Source organism: Myotis myotis, unplaced genomic scaffold, assembly GCF_014108235.1.
Source record: "Myotis myotis isolate mMyoMyo1 unplaced genomic scaffold, mMyoMyo1.p scaffold_m19_p_3, whole genome shotgun sequence".
Classification (NCBI taxonomy): Eukaryota; Metazoa; Chordata; class Mammalia; order Chiroptera; family Vespertilionidae; genus Myotis; species Myotis myotis.
Genome location: NW_023416335.1, coordinates 11406587 through 11421420, shown reverse-complemented (window position 1 = coordinate 11421420; position 14834 = coordinate 11406587).

Below are 14834 nucleotides of genomic sequence, written 5' to 3'. Positions count from 1 at the left end.
TCTGGAATTTGAAAAACCTAAAACTTGAATACCCCTGTCAACACTTCATTATTAAAAAAGTCAGACTGGGAATAAGCTAAGGCACCAACTTTCCAAACTTCTAGCCTAATGAGGTTTAATTTTGTCAGAGTAGGCTATATTTCTAGCATGTCTCTGTAATGTTGTTATGTGTATATCTTTCTTTTCACCATGCTAACCACTTCTGTTTGATTACTTCCACATTCTTCAAAAATGAAATTATGCATTTAAAAAGCCCCGTCTCTCTCTTTGTGTGTGTGTGTGTGTGTGTGTGTGTGTGTGTGTGTGTGTATGTGTGTAAAAGTAATACATAATGTATTATATTATATATTACATGGTATTCTCCATTAGGTTTTTCTATATGTAAGATACCTTATTAGGGAACCATGTAGAAAATATATTCAAGTCAACTTAATGATTAATTGGAAGAACAGAGGGAATGTCTAAGGAGTTGGAAGTTTGTATTAATTGTTTCATTTGATTTCACAGAAACTTTGCCAGGTCATCTTTCTGATTAAGATATTGAGGCTTAGAGATATTAAGCAAACTTGGCAAGAGTAGAGTTATGAGTCATCAGACCTAATATTCAAACCCAGTTAAGTCTGATTTCAAATCTTGGAAAAATATACATTTTTCTCAATCTAATATCAGTGTATGCATTATTAGAGGGTCTCTATCAGAAATGTTATATTGAAAACAAACTACAAACATGGACATATTCCAGATCATTGGGATAGTGGCTTTACAATCAGTTACTGCCATGGGATTCCAATGACTTTGTTTCTGTTGCCTGTGGACATATGTGTCTAGAGTGAAGGCTATATAACATTATCCCCGGTGTTCAGATAAAGTTTTACAATCAAAGAGAGAAATGGATTAGAAGAACTGACTAAGGTCTCATAGGGCTCATTGTGGTAAGTCATGCATTCTGAACTCAAAGGAAGATATATTTTACACTCATTAAGAGATACTTTTGTATGCCCCCAAATGCAACAGGTCATTAGTTATCTTATAAAATAAAAGCCTAATATGCCAAGTGTCTAGTCATCTGTTCAACCAATTAAAGTGTAATATGCTAATGATATGCTAAGGCCACTCAACCGCTCCCTATGACATGCACTGACCACCAGGGGGCAGACAGTCGACCAGTCGACCAGTCACTATGATGTGCACTGACCACAGGGGGCAGACGTTATGACCTGTAGGTTAGCTTGCTGTTGGGGTCCGGCCAATGGGGACTGAGTGAGACGGGCCAGACACTCCCTGGAGCCCTACCAAGGTCCCTGGCCAACCTCCCACGTCCCTCGCCGGCCCAAATCATGCACCAGCGGGATCCCTCAGCCTGGCCTGCGCCCTCTCGCAATCTGGGACCCCATGGGGGATGTCGGAGAGCTGGTTTCAGTCCAATCCGCAGGCCAGGCCGAGGGACCCCACTGGTGCACGAATTCATGCACCGGGCCTCTAGTAAGGTAGATGATACCAAGTATTTATGTGATAAATTTGTAAAGATAATATTTTTTCATACTCTGAATTCAAAGCAATAATTAGATAGTGAGTTAAACATTTTAATAATGTTGCAACAGACACATCTCTATGTGAATATAAAGCACTATGTAACTATCAAAACATACCTCATTGAAATTTATATTGAAAAATTGCATCCTAGCAGAGCTTTTGTTTGATGATCCTAAATAGAAAAAGAGAAAAATATTTGATGTTATCTGCCGGAGTCCAACCCCAGCAGGTCCAGGGGTCCCCAAAGGTGTAGACGGAGTCGGCGAAGAAGGAAGGACACGGAGACAGTGTTCAGTTGATCGGCAGCCTAGCCAGGATCTCCAGCCAGGATCTCCAGCCAAGTTCTGGTCTGGATCTCCAGCGAAGTTCTGCTGTTTATTGTCTTGTTACATCCGTATTTATACCAGTTGATTTTAATCCTGTCAATTTCTATTACAAAGGTTAGGGCGTTTCTTATCTCCATTCCAGGGAGTAAAGATTATGTAGCTTAAGCATGATTGTTTGTAGTGATTAACTACCCACCTGGCACTTAGTTAAGGAGTTTCATCCCCTCCCTGACTTCAGGGAAAAATTCCTACATGGGGAAACAACCTTTCTTGGAGAGGTGACCTTGGTTAAAACACACAGCGCTAAGGGGAGCAAACATATTAAGAACAGTATGCTATATACGCCAGGTCCCTTGAAACATATGCTGTGCAGATGTTTCTTTCCTGCAGTGACTGTGTCAAGCAGCAAGGATGGACCGGCTTCCGGCAAATTCCCCCTTTTTTATTTTTTAAATGATAGCGCATGCAAATCAGTGGCCACCTCTCAGATTGGGCCATTTAAGTCTCGGAAGAAGAGTGGCAAGCAATGATAGTGAGCATAGCTATAAACATAGTGGATGGGGCGCAGAAGGAGCCCTATTCCTGTAGAAGGTTGCCAGCCTCTTCAGTCAAGGGATTTCAGCTGTCCTCAAGTCGTTGGTTTGGTTGTCTTTGTTGGTCTGGCTAGCGGGTGGCGTCACTGGCAACAGGCTTCCCGAAGCGTCAGCAAGTTGAAGGGCTGCATCAAAGGGTCCATCAGGGCCGTGGTTGATGGTGGTGTCGATGTCCGAGGAGGAGTAAGCTGTGCCCTCTGGATCCAGCTGATATGGAACATGGAGGGTAGTAGAAAAAGAAGAGAAAGCAAAAGAACTACAAGGCATGGAAGTGTTTAGAAAAAAGAGGGAGAAGAAAGGGAAGAATGCAGCATCCTGACACAGCCCTTTCCTTCAGCTGCCCCTTTCCCTGTGGTCCAAGGTAGAAATGGGAAACAAGTCCTGTTGCAGTGAGAGGGCAGCTGCTGTCAGCCAGTCTCTGTCTTTACCTGGGTCCCGATCTGAGCTGGGCATGGGAAGCAGGAAGCAGCCATGGGGACAGGAGACCTTCCTCAGAAGGGCCGAGTGTTCAAGCCCCTGCACCATTGGGGAGGGGGGTCTGTGCCCCACCTTTGTTGCACCCCAAGTTTTCTCCTACTGGCCCCCGACTGTGCCTGTCTTAGGTTGCCCCACCCTGTGGAGTCTTACCCGTCGTTGACTACCAGCCATCTCTGGGCCAAGTAGGGTGATGTGAGGTTCAGTTTTGTCTCCTTGATAGCCTATGTCCCTCTGGCCTCCATGCCCAGCAACTGCCTTTGGATTCCCTCGCCTGCTGGCGGGGCTCTGGCATTGATCATAGGGAACTCAGGTTTCTTCTCTAGAGGGGGCCCAGCTTACGCCATTGGGCCAGAGACAGATCCATGGTACCAGCCACCATGAGGCTTCAACCTCAGCATGAACAGAGAGCTCAGGCAACAGCTATGGGCAATTGGATTGTAAGAAGAGGGTCCCTCTTGGCACAAAGTTAAGAGGGGCCAATACAGGACAAAGGAGAGTCCCGGAACAGGGCTTTCTCAGCCAAGGCTCTTGGCACAAGACAACTCCATGTATGGGGCATATACCAAACACCCCTAGTCACAGCATAAAATGGAGGTGCCCTTCCTGGAACAGTAGGGTAGGGAGATTCTAGAAAAGGCTGTGTTCAGGAAAGAAGGAGAAAGGCCAAAGAACCAGCAAACAAGTAGTTAGATTTTAAAAAAAGGAAAAAGGAAAGGAGATGTGGGGCAAAGCTGGGACATGTGGAAAGACAAAACAGAGGCACATGTGATCCTCCCAATGGACAGATTGTTCCAGCTCAGGTCTGCACATCTGCTGCAGATGGGCACTGGTCAGGTGTGCTATGATGAGGCAGAGATGGCGGGCGGTGAGACATAAGGTCGGACTAGACGGTCTGGAATCCACACAGGTGAGTCTGCGTCCTGTGGAAATATACAAGCATATCCTCTCCCCTGGGTTAAAAGTACATCAGGTCCCTTCCAGGATCCTGTAAGCAAGTCTCTCCATTTGACGAGGGCTTTAGGTTTAGTTAGATCAGGGTTCCAATGCCTGTACATCGGGGAATTTCCCTCAGAATCTACATTTAGTATATTAATTACAAATTGAGCATGTTGTAGAACATGATGAGGAGAGGAATATTTAAACTCATTTTCTTGTAATTTTTTAATTTGTGTTTTTAAAGTTTGGTGAGCCCTTTCTACTATTGCTTGGCCTTGAGGATTGTAGGGTATTCCTGTAGTATGTGCGATGCCGAATGTAGAGCATAAGTTTTTAAAAGCTCTAGAGGTATAGGCAGGCCCATTGTCAGTTTTAAGTGCCCTTGGTATTCCTAGGTAGGAAAAGCATTGGAATAGATGTTGACTTACATCTTTAAAGGCTTCTCCTGTACGTGCAGAAGCAAGGATAACATGAGAAAAGGTATCAATACAAACATGCACATAGCAAAGTTTGCCAAAAGATGGGACATGAGTAATATCCATCTGCCATAAGTCACAGGGTCTAAGTCCTCTTGGATTAACTCCAGTAGCAGGGCTAGGAAAATGAGTAGGACAATGGCCGCAGTCACGCACAATACTTCGAGCAGCTTCTCTAGATATGCGATAATATAGACGGAGAGCAGAAGCATTTTGATGGTGAATGGCATGAGACCGCCGGGCTTCTTCTAGAGCTGTACAAACTACTGGGCGAGTTAGTAAATCCGCCTGATAATTTCCTTCGCTTAAGGGTCCTGGTAGGCAGGAATGAGCTCTAATATGTCCAATATAGAAAGCCTTTTCTCGTTTGTGAATGCAAGTTTGTAGCTGAGTTAACAAAGAGAAAATGGCTGTTCTTCCTTGTGGGAGAGAGGCGGTCTCAATATGAGGAAATAATTTAACTATATATTGAGAGTCAGTGTACAAGTTAAAGGGAACCTGTTGCAATTGTTCAAAAGCATAAATGACTGCTAAAAGCTCTGTTCTCTGAGCTGACGTCTCTAGAGTTTGTTGAACATGGGTTATTGAGTCAATGATTGTTACTGCCCTACCATTAGAGGAACCATCTGTGAATACTAAGGAGGCAGGAGGTGATAATGGTTCTTTTGAACATTTAATAGGAAATATAAACGGATGTAGGGAGAGAAATTGCAATATAGGTGATCTTGGCAAATGATGTAAAATTTGTCCTGGGAAGTTACCTATAGCTATTTGCCACTCTTCTTCAAATTGTAATAGTGTGTCTAATTGTTCTCTTTTATAAGGTATTATTATCTCAGTAACTTCTCTTCCAAAGAGTTCGATACTGCGTCGTCTACCTTTGATAATGAGTGGCCACTAGGGAGGGATAGGGTGGTACAATCTTCCTAGGAGTGACAGGTAAATGTATCCATTCTAATGGTCCTTCCTGCCACAAGCATCCTGTAGGAGTATATTTAGTGGCTAGAATAATTAAGGCCCAAGATTTGGAATAATCTAGATACTGTAGTTGCTGTTTATTGATGGCCTGTTCTATTTTTGCTATAGCCTTTTCTCCTTCTACAGTTAATTGTCGGGGAGACTTAGGGTTAGAATCTCCCTTTAAAATGTCAAATAGAGGTTTTAAGTCAAGAGTGGTTATTTTTAGATATGGCCTGACCCAGTTGATATCACCTAATAGTTTCTGATAATCATTCAATGTGTTTAAATGATCTTTTCTTAATTGTAGAGGCTGATGGGTGATAGTAGAGGTATGTAATATTCTGCCTAAGTATGAAAAAGAAGGTTCAGTCTGAATCTTTTCTGGGGCTATTTTTAGACCATGTTCTTCTAAAGCAAGGATGGTCTGAGTAAGAATTTCCTGTAAAGTAGCCCGATCTTTATGAGCTAGTAAAATATCATCCATATAATGAATAAGATATAGATCTGAAAATTTCTTTCTAATAACTTGCAATGCCTGATCTACAAACTTTTGACATAATGTAGGACTATTTTTCATCCCTTGTGGGAGAACCTTCCACTGGTATCTCTGATAAGGCTGTTTAAAGTTTTCTGATGGTATGCTGAATGCGAATCTTTGACAATCAGCTGGGTGAAGAGGTATAGTGAAAAAACAATCCTGTAAGTCAATAACAACAACACAATACTCCTGTGGAATTGCCACAGGGGAGGGCAATCCAGGTTGTAAGGAGCCCATATCTTCCATGGTGGCATTTATGGCTCTTAGATCTTGCAAAAGTCTCCACTTGCCTGATTTCTTTCTTATTACAAATATGGGTGTGTTCCAGGGACTATTTGATGGCTCTATATGTCCCTCTGCTAATTGCTGATCAATTAATTGTCGGGCTGCTGATATTTTCTCAGATGTTAAGGGCCATTGCTCAACCCATACTGGTTGTGACGATTTCCAGACTATGGGATCAGCAGTCCTAAGGGCAATGGCCCCAATTACAGATCCTGTCGAGGAGTGTGAGGTATTACTTTCCTTTCCTAATCCCTTTCCTGGATTAAATCTCATGTCTAGCATCTGTGATGTTACTCTATCACTGGGGCTATATAATACAACTCCCATTTGAGACAAGATATCTCTTCCCCATAATGTAAAGGGGATAGTCGTAATTACATAGGGACAGAATGTTCCTGAATGTTGATCTTCATCAGTCCAAGTTAGAATCTGAGAACTCTTTTTTACATTAGATGCCTTGCCTAGTCCTACTAGGGAAGTGGAGGGGGTGTGCGTGGGCCATGAAGAGGGCCAATCCTTCTCTGCTATGCAGGAAACATCTGCTCCTGTATCCAATAGACCTTCAATTGGTTTTCCCTGAATTTGTAAAATTTTTGTAGGTCTAGTAGCATGGATTTCTTGTATCCAAAATGCTGCATCACTAGATCCAAAGCCTCCGGCCCCTCTAGCTTCCTGGGTAACAGCTGTCCCTATTTTATGTATTGGTAACAGGATTAATTGGGCAATTCTCTGGTTGGGCTGAATCTGTATAGTTGTGGTGGGTGGGGAAAGTAAAATCTGTATTTCTCCTGTGTAGTCTGCATCAACAACTCCTGGGATGACTAAGATCCCCTGTAACGAGGTGGAGCTCCGTCCTAATATTAAACCTACGGTTCCCTCAGGCAGTGGCCCAGACACTCCTGTAGGAATGGCTGCTACTGGCGAGTCTGGGGTTAGTACTGCATGGGTGGTTGAGTGGAGGTCCAATCCTGCACTGCCTGGGGTTGCCCTGAAGAGGTCACTGACTGATCGAAATTTGCAAAGGGGTTGAAGGTTGATGCCCCTATTATTGCAGGGGCCTGGGGCTGGCCCCTTCTCAAGTTTCCCGATTGAGGTGATGGGATATAACCTCCTTGGGAGCTATTTGTAGAGTTTAAAGGCCGACCATTTTTATGGTATTTTGATCTACATTCCTTTGCCCAATGGAATCCTTTCTGACATCGGGGACAAACGGTTTTTGGAGGATTATTATTATTCCCTAATGTATTTCCAGGCTGTCGAGGAGCTTGCCATCTGGCCTGAGTATTATTATTTTTATTTGGGCATTCTCTGCTAAAGTGCCCAGATAAGCCACAAGAGTAGCAGTTCATATTTCTTTTATTACCTGTATTATTGCTGGCTTGTCCTATACCCTGTACATATTGAGGGTATGTCTCCCCTTTGAGAGCTGCAGCTATAGCTACACCCTGTATAAATGCTGGACTTACATCAGCACACTGTTTTATAAAATCATTTATAGTTCCTGTTCTGCGAATCGGCCTTAATAAAGCCTGACAGGTATTATTAGCATTTTCAAAAGCCAGTTGTTTGATTAGGATATCGGCTGCCTCTTTGTTATTGATTACTCTCTTGACTGCCTGCATGAGGCGAGAAAGGAAATCCTGATATGGTTCCTCGACCTTCTGTTTAACCTCTGTAAGGGTGGTTGTTTCTCCTGCTGTATAAGGTAGGGATTTCCAGGCACTTACTGCACAACTGGTTACTTTGGTAAGTGCCTCTGTGGGCATATTCATTTGCTCCTCAGCCGTGTTAAAATCACCTTCTCCTAATATCATGTCTAGGGTTATTCCTTTTCTGGTTTTTTCGCGAGTGGCTACAGCTTTCTTAGCAAGATCTTCATATTCAGTTTTCCATAATAAGTAATCGCCTCCTGAGAGACAGGATTTACAAACCTGTGACCAATCATAAGGAGTCATCCATTTACTGGCTAGGGTTTCTACCAAGGTTTGTGTGTAAGGAGCTAGAGGTCCATATTCAGAGCAGGCCAATTTTAATTCTTTAAGTACTTTGTAAGGTATAGGCTCCAAGGTGGGGTTTCTATTCCCACCAGACTCATTCTCATATGTAACTGGGAAGCAGAGTGAGAATTCAAGATCTCCATTAGCTTCAGCTTCTCTTATCGCCCTTTGAAATTTAGACATGGAGCTCATAGGAGCCACAGGACCTGGTTTAGGCTTCCTTTCTAATTTGGGGAGCCTGTTTTGAATGGGAGGGCCATTCTCCTCTCTACTGACTGGAAAGGAACAATAGTCATGTTTATGATATTTATTCTCCTCCCGATCAGTAGGCATAGCTAAATTGCTTTTAGATTGAGCTGAAGACAATGATGATGTGTCCTCTCTGGGTGGAGCCGAGGGACTATTTAAATTTTGAGAAAGTTCAACCGTTTTTGCCTCTGGTGCCAAGGTGTCACAGATTGAATCCCAGAGGGAAACATGGCAGGACCTTGTCAGATTCATGGTGTTTCTTTAATTGCTTTCCTACTTCAACCCAAGTTTTTAAATTAACAGTTCCATCCTCTGGAAGCCATTGACATACTTCTTCTATAAAACTTTCTGTCTCACTGGGAAAAACCTCAACTCCAATTCTGCTAGTAAGCATATGCGTTAAAAGATTAATACAGAGTCTTTTTTCTTTAGACTCAGTATGACCCATCTTGTCAATCTAAGTTCTGTACTAACTACCCGCTTACCCTACTTATTCTCTATGGGGGGGGGGGGTCTGCAGCACCCTACGGTGCAGTCCTATCCGTCCCAAGTACGGGGGGACTTACCTAAGGGAACCCTGTTCGGGCGCCAGATGCCGGAGTCCAACCCCAGCAGGTCCAGGGGTCCCCAAAGGTGTAGACGGAGTCGGCGAAGAAGGAAGGACACGGAGACAGTGTTCAGTTGATCGGCAGCCTAGCCAGGATCTCCAGCCAGGATCTCCAGCCAAGTTCTGGTCTGGATCTCCAGCGAAGTTCTGCTGTTTATTGTCTTGTTACATCCGTATTTATACCAGTTGATTTTAATCCTGTCAATTTCTATTACAAAGGTTAGGGCGTTTCTTATCTCCATTCCAGGGAGTAAAGATTATGTAGCTTAAGCATGATTGTTTGTAGTGATTAACTACCCACCTGGCACTTAGTTAAGGAGTTTCATCCCCTCCCTGACTTCAGGGAAAAATTCCTACATGGGGAAACAACCTTTCTTGGAGAGGTGACCTTGGTTAAAACACACAGCGCTAAGGGGAGCAAACATATTAAGAACAGTATGCTATATACGCCAGGTCCCTTGAAACATATGCTGTGCAGATGTTTCTTTCCTGCAGTGACTGTGTCAAGCAGCAAGGATGGACCGGCTTCCGGCAGTTATCTGTAACATTTTACATAACCTTATATGAATAGAAGTTTCCTACACAAATATTATTGAAGTTAAAATACAGAAAAAGACTTAGTATCAGCACTACGCAGTATTGTCCACCAAGCCTATCAAAAATGTTTTGGTTCACCCACAAAATCATAAATTGATATTGTTAAGGGTTTAGTATTTTTATAGGATTTTAAAATTTACTTTATACATGCATTATACTTCAAAAGTTGGTTAAAAACTATAGACTTATGAAATCTAGGTCTAAATTTATGTTTCTATGTTGCAATGTAAAATTACATTAAAATATCAGTACTCAGTGGAGTGGAAGGACCACTATACTTGTTTACTTTTCCAACGCACTTCAGCAGATTGTCAGTTTTTAGAAGAAAGTGCATGGAGGACTTGTATCCAGCCCCAACATCTGAAGAGCTTGGCAGTCATCATTCTTGTCTCTAACAAGAAAAATTAGTTGAACAAACTAAAAATTAATCATTTTTCTTGGAGCCACTAAAGAGAACTGAGGTCCAAGGGCAAAGTACCACCCAAATTCAGAAAGGAGACTAGAGACCCAGAGCTGAGGTTAACTTACCTGGAGCAGAAGGCTTGAACAGGAGCATAAACTGGTGAGAAAACTTAAATGGTCACTTGGCTGAATCCCTGGAGGTTGAGTGAGGTAACTAGTGTGTGAAGTGGGAGACTCCTAAGGGCTTCAGTCTTAGGGGCATCCCCACACTTTCATGGGCTTTATCTCTAAAACTCTCACCAGGTATTTACAGTGAAGAGCCAAAAAAACAAACCAAAAAAAAAAAAAATCACTGGGTGCCTCTGGTACAGGGAGCAGAAAAGTAACCATGTTTTAAAATTGAATTTATTAGAGTACATTGAATAATAAAATTATATAGATTTCAAGTGTACAATTCTATAGTACATCATCTGTCTATTTACTCTCTTCTACCTGAACTACCCTCCTCTATACCTTTGGTAATCCTCATACTATGTCTATGAGTTTTTTTGTGGGTTTTTATTGCTTAACTAGAGGCCTCCATGGAGACTGACAGCAGGGAGGAGGCAGCTCCTAGCACTGCATGGCCTCCTTGGCTATTGCCGCAGTGACCCAGGAGCAGGCAAGCACAGCCCGCAGGCAGCTCCCAGCATGGCCTGCTTGGCCATTGCTGCAGCGACCGGGGAGCAGGCAAGCCCAGCCTGTAGGCAGCTACCAAAACAGCCTGCTTGGCTGTCACCTCGGCGACCCAGGAGCAGGCAAGCATGCCCACAGGCAGCTCCCAACACGGCTTGCTTGGCTGCTATCACGGTGACCCAGGAGCAGGCAAGCGTAGCCCGCAGGCAGCTCCCAGGCAGGCAGCTCCCAGCATGGCCTGCTTGGCTGTCACTAGGGTGCCTGGGGAGCAGGCAAGCCCGGCCTGCAGGCAGCACCCAGCACGGCCTGCTTGGCAGTCACTGCGGTGTGGAGCAGGCAGGCCCCACAGAGAGCAGAGAACTATGGGGAGCGGGCCTAAGCCATCAGTAGGACATCCCCTGAGGGTTCCCAGATTGGAGAGGGTGCAGGTCAGGCTGAGGGACACACACGCGCGCGCACACACACACACACACACACACACACGAATTTCATGCACTGGGCCTCTAGTCTATTAGAGCACTTGGGCTGTTTCCAAATCTTGGCTATTGTAAACAGTCCTGCAATGAACATAGGTATGTATATATTATTTCAAATCAGTGTTTCAGGCCTCAATTCATGTATTTCCAGAAGTGGAATTGTTGAATCATAAGGCAGTTCCATTTTGAATTTTTTGAAGAAAGTCCATACTGTTTTCCATAGTGGCTGCACCAATTTGCATTCCACCAACAATATACCAGGGTTCCCTTTTCTCCACATCTTCACCAGCATTTGTTATTTGTATATTTATTGATGATAGCCATTCTGATTATACTTGTGAAGTGATATCTCATTGTGTTTTTAATTTGCATTTCTCTGATCATTAGTAATGTTGAGCATCTTTTCAAATGTCTATTGGACATTTCTATGTTCTTTTTTTAAGAAGTGTCCATTGAGGTCCTTTGCCCATTTTTTAAATTGGATTGTTTGGGTTGTCTTTTTTTTGGGGGGGTGGGTTTGAGTTGTTGGGTTCTTTATAAATTTTTAATATTAACCTCTTATCAGATGTATCATTGGCAAATATGTTTTCCCATTGAGTGGACTGTCTTTTCATTTTGTTGATGGTTTCCTTTGCTGTGCAAAAACTTTTTAGTTTGATATAGTTCCATTTATTTATTTTTTATTTTGTTTTCCTTGCATGAGCAGAAAGCTCAGAAAAAATATTGCTATGAGAAATGTCCAAGATTTTACCATTTATGTTTTCTTCTAATATTTTTATGATTTTGAGTTTTACATTTGTTTTTAACCCATTTTGAATTTATTCTTGTGCATGGTGTATACTCATTTATAATAAAAACATTCAGCAAAGTAGGAATAGAAGGAAGATACCTCAACATAATAAAGACCATATATGACAAATCCACAACCAACATCATACTCAATGGGCAAACACTCAAAGCATTTTCCTTAAGATCAGGAATAAGACAGGGACATCCACTTTTACCACTCCTATTCAACAGAGTGCTGGGAGTTCTAGCCATAGCAATCAGTCAAGAAAAATAAATAAAAGGCATCCAAATTGGAAAGGAAAAAGGAAAAGTGTCAGTATATAAAGATTACATCATACTGTACACAAAAATCCTAAAGACCCCACCAAAAACCTAGTAGAGCCCAGCTTGCATGGCTCAGCAGTTGAGTGTTGACCAAAGAACCAGGAGGTCACACTTTGATTCCTGATCAGGGCACATGCCCAGGTTGCAGGCTCAGTACCCAGGTTGTAGGATTGATCCCCAGTGGGGGGCATGTAGGAAGCAGCTGATCAGTGATTCTCTCTCATCACTGATATTTCTATCTCTCTATTCCTTTCCCTTCTTCTCTCTAAAACACAAAAATAAATAAATAAATAAATAAATAAATAATCTACTAGAACTGATAAATTTAATAAAGTAGCAGGAGCCCTAACTGGTTTGGCTCAGCGGATAGAGCATCAGCCTGCGGACTCAAGGGTCCTAGGTTCGATTCCGGTCAAGGGTACGTACCTTGGTTGCGGGCACATCCCCAGTGGGGAGTGTGCAGGAGGCAGCTGATTGATGTTTCTCTCTCATCGATGTTTATAACTCTCTATCCCTCTCCCTTCCTCTCTGTAAAAATCAATAAAATATATGTTTTTAAAAGTAGCGGGATACAAAATTAATGTTCAGAAATTGATGGTATTTTTATATACCAATAATGAACTATCAGAAAAAGAAACTAAGAAAACAATGTCATTTATAATTGCATCAAAAAAGGAATAAGCCGAAACCGGTTTGGCTCAGTGGATAGAGCGTCGGCTTGTGGACTGAAAGGTCCCAGGTTCGATTCCGGTCAAAGGCATGTACCTGGGTTGCGGGCACATCCCCAGTAGGAGATGTGCAGGAGGCAGCTGATTGATGTTTCTCTCTCATCGATGTTTCTAACTCTATCTCTCTCCCTTCCTCTCTGTAAAAAATCAATAAAATATATTTTAAAAAAAGGAATAAATTTAATCAAGGAGGTAAAAGACTTACACTCAGAAATTATATGATACTGAAGAAAGAAATTGAGAAAGATGCAAATACGTGAAAGCATATACCGTGTTCATGGATAGGAAGAATTAACATCATTAAAATTTCAATACTACCTAAAGTACTCTATAGATTCAACTCAATTTCTATCAAAATACCAACAGTACATTTCACAGAACTAGAACAAATATTCCAAAATTTTATATTTTACATAAAGATCCCAATAGCCTCAGCCATCTTGAGAAAGAAGAACAACGTTGAAATTACCATTCTACCTGATATCAAACTATACTACAAGGCTATAGTCATCACAACAGCATTGTGCTGGCATAAAAATAGACATATTGATCAATAAAAGAGAATAGAGACTCCAGAAATAAACCCACACACCTCCCTGCTCCCCTCCCACAGCCCTGACCGCTCCACTGGATCTGCTGCTGCCACCTGCCCAGCCCTCCCTCATTTTCAGCTTTCAACACAAAATTACAAGGTTTGTCAAATGGCAGGAAAGTGTATCCCAGGCCCTAAAAGTCATGCTTCTTGGACAGTTGGGGAAGTACATGGGGTAAAGTATGCACGAAATACTAGTGACTAATTTCCTTGCAAGCTCAGCTGACTCCCCAAAGCAATATTAATAATTTTCCCTTTCCTTGTGATTCATGTCTTCATAAAAAGACAGAAAAATACCAGTTAAGGAAAAAATTTAATGTGAACTCATTTCTAAGAGATATTTTTTTAAAAACATGAATGTACATTGCTCTTGGTTTAGGGAAGTGCAACTTCAGAATTAAAGCGACAGACCCCTGTAGTTTAAATAAGCTTAAAACTGATAAAAGTGTCACTTAATTTAAGTCTGAGCAAACTTCATTAAGCAAATTCCTATCCAGAAGTATCCTGGAATCATTATGGGATGTCAGCCTAGAAGCTCTATATTATAGCCAAGGGAATTGTAGCTAAGTGGATATCATTTTCTTTATAGCAATTTTACATACTTCCTACCCTTTTCTTCTTACAGCAAAACCTCTTCATTTTAAAAAGAGAGAACTTAAAGACTCCTCAAAAAATTATCTAGGGTCACCTGGCCAGTGACAGAGCATGAACTAAGTCTATAGTGTCCTTTCCACTTCCATGTCACATGGATATTTAGCTTTCATGAATACACATAGTTATTTATCTATACTTCTCTGTTTTCTTTCTTAAAATCTTCAGAAGCCACTGCTGATAATTTTTAGGAGTGCTTCCAAAGCTCAGCTCTGTCTTTTGCTGTTCGATCTGCCTGCAACGGCTTTCAGAGAATAAAGGGATCTTTCTCTTTTGCCTTCTACCACTCTGATGAACTCTAACCAGGAACCATATGGTGAAGGTGATTCTGAACAATGTAGTTACTAGCATCTCCTCGAGGAACAGAAAAAAAATGGTAAAAACAGAATAGCAGTGTTGTGTAGCGAGGCAAAAAGCAATACTGCATACTTACTTAGTCTGGGAACTCAGAAAGGGACTTATCATCTGAAGAAGGACTGGAGGTTGAATTGCTGAACAGGAAGAGAAAATTCTGGATGGAAGAAGCAGTGTATCCAAATGCCTGAAAAAGGCAAGAGCATGAAGAGCATCAAAGACCAAAGGAAAGCCAATGTGGCTGGAGAAAAACAAAACAAAAGAAAAAC